This window comes from Oryza brachyantha, chromosome 1 (genome assembly GCF_000231095.2).
Source record: "Oryza brachyantha chromosome 1, ObraRS2, whole genome shotgun sequence".
Classification (NCBI taxonomy): domain Eukaryota; kingdom Viridiplantae; phylum Streptophyta; class Magnoliopsida; order Poales; family Poaceae; genus Oryza; species Oryza brachyantha.
The window spans coordinates 1663708-1666929 of NC_023163.2; positions in this window are offsets into that span (position 1 = coordinate 1663708).

Sequence of the window (3222 nt, forward strand, 5' to 3'; positions counted from 1 at the left end):
TTCCGGCGTTTCTTCTGGTGTTAGGGATTTCTGTATTGACGAGGAGAAGGCACAGGGGCAAAAAAATCATTTCATAGCTTCCTTAATTTTCACATGGTTGTCGGAGACGACAAATATAACGGGATGGAGGGAGTATATAGTAAATTAATGCGCAAAAGAAGGGTCACTTCTTCAAAGACAAATTAACCCGCAATTAACATTAAAGCTAATCTAGCGCATGCAGCAGCCAATCTAGCGCGTTAACCAGCGACCCACAGTCCCACCTAATGCACATTTTAATGCATGCTTCACTTTGCTGCTACGGCTAAAACAATTACTTTAAAATTCTTGTCATACTTTATAAACTTTTCTGACACTATTAGCGCTACTAATTGTTCCATCAACTACTTTTTTACTTAAAATCCTTTCTATTTTATTCACAATCGTACCTTTTCACTCTCATATATTTCTCATTTATTAAATAACATCGTAATCTTTTTATTTTCAAATTGAATACTTTATAAACAACTAACCTAGCTAGAAATATTTATGTTTTGAGACGAATATTATAATTAGTACCGGTCTATGGATATTCATATTCAATATGTACGTATAGAATCCAGAAATGAAAATCTCGAAATTACTCCGGTTTGGATTCATAAAAGTTTACTGTCCTTGTGCATTACTACCTCTGTCCTAGATTATAAGGGATTAGAACTATTCACTTTTAATTTTTGACCATTCGAAAAAACTTAGTGTAAATATAAAAAATTATAAGTAATACTTAAACTACTTTTAATAATAAAAAATAATAAAAAATAAAAAATAATTTTAATTTTTTAAATAAAACGAGTAATCAAATATTATAAATAAAAAGTCAAAATCTCAAATAATTTAGGATGGGAGGGAGTACTTCAAGTTAATTACACTGTTGTCTCTGAAAGAAAGGACTAAAGTTGCGTGGCCGTTTCAGGCATGAGGTGCTGACGTACTATTTTTGCCAAAAGGAGTATACAGTACTGCGAATAGTTACTAGGGAGAGCCTCGGATTCTGTACTATATATAGCTGTCATTGGAATCAGCCATCGTCGTGGGCCTTTGGATTCTTTTGACGGTGCAGATTGGATTTGATTGGTCGAATATCTTGTGGACACTGGTCAATATATTCAGAACACTGACCAAATAGTTGCACTCTCCACTGGGCGGTAGACCGCGTTTGGCGTAGGCTAGATATCGGCGTGAAACCATGTTAACAAATTAGTATATGATTAATTAGTTATTAATTATAAAAAAATTATAGAATTGATTAATATAGTTTTTAAAATAACTTTTCTATAATTTTTTGAAAAAATATAAATAAATCTAGATAAGGTCAGAAAGTCTTATATGTGGATAAATCTAGTTAAATCCAGAAAATTTTACAATATGAAATGGAGAGACTATATTTAGCAGTTCAAAAAAATGTGCACGCGAAAAACGAGAAAATCTAAGGGATAGTAGTGGGGAGCTGAATTCTAGTATATGATATCACTCTTACGATGTAAACAATACTACTCTACACGTGAATTTAATATTACCTATCTCTCATTATACCTTGGTGTTACGTAGAAACCATGTCTCATGTAAAACATGATTTTCTCTTTCTCTTTAATAACACACTTGTTACGTCATCTTTTATTCTATATGGTAGCTTATTTAATTCTATAAAAATCATTCTACTCATTATATCGTGCTCCTTTTAGCTTCTTACCCAGCTTCAAAATTACTATACTCCTACTTTGAAGTGACTATCAAGTGAAGCTTGTAGTAGTAGTACAATTTTTCAAACAAAATCTTGGGGTACAGCGGTGGATATCATTGATTTTATATATTGGTGTAAAATTGCATAAGCATGAGAAAAAAAATCAAACATACAAGCAACTAATATCTATTATGGTACTCCTACTAGATAGTTAAACTGGAACTCCTGTTTAGGCTGAATTAGTTTCACCGATGGATTTTCGATTTTATTTCTTGCGTATCGCTTTCTAACTACTACAGTAAACAATGAATCTCGTGTATAAATCTAGCTTATATATAAAGGGTCATCATCGGACACTTTTAAGACAAGACTTACACCTTTCACTTTATGTAATAGTTAATTTAGTCATTTATATACTTAAAATAGCTATAAAAAAATAACAAAATCAATCCTTCTATCTCAGTTATTTCAATTCTCAGACACCACCTTAAAGTTAAGTGTGGCATTTTTGAGAATGACCTTACATTAGATTAATGACCTTACATAAGTTGGTTACTCTACAGTTACCAACTTGCAGTTGCCCCTCCCACTATCAAGTACTGTACAGTATCAACCAAACTAGTTGCTCTACAGTTGTATCGATCTTGCCATATCAATAATCCAAAAATGATCCAAGGTCCTTTTCAACATGTGTGACCACCCACAATTTACCGGTCCCGTTCAGTGCACATATAAATAAGAAATATGCATGGCGGAGAAGAAGGAAATGATACTTTCCAAAATATAAAATACTCCCTCCGTTTCATAATGTATAATATTTGACTTTTTTTTAATGTTTAAGTATTTATCTTATTCAAAAAATTATGAAAATATTATTTATTTTACTTGTGACTTACTTTATTATCAAAAGAACTTTAAACACGACTTGTCATTTTTTATATTTGTACTAAATTTTTTAATAACACGAATGGTCAAACGTTACAACAAAAAAGTAAAACATCTTACATTATGAAACGGAGGTAATATATATGTATGTGAAGACAAACAATATATTTTATTTATGAAGAAATTTGAAACTAAATTGGATGTTTGAGTTTAGTCGTGTGTGTGTATATATATATATATATATATATATATATATATAATATGCGCGTGCATACATAATTTACTTTTTTGATTTGTATGGGAATATATACACCAATTTAACTTTTTTCTCCACTGAATTTTGGTGATCGATAAACGTCGAGATCAATCACGTTATATTAGGATGAAAGGGTAAACATATAGTGTAAACAAACTATCATATATTCTCAATATATATTTCAGATGCTTCTCTTAAAGAAAACAAAATTCCATATGAATAAGGTTCCAATACTTTTTTTTTTACCAAACTCTGTAATTTCGGCCACATATTTTCCCATACGGAAAATACACTAGCTTCACAAATGGAACGGGACTGATCACTATTTTGGAGTCAGAGATTCTTTGTGCAATATATTTAT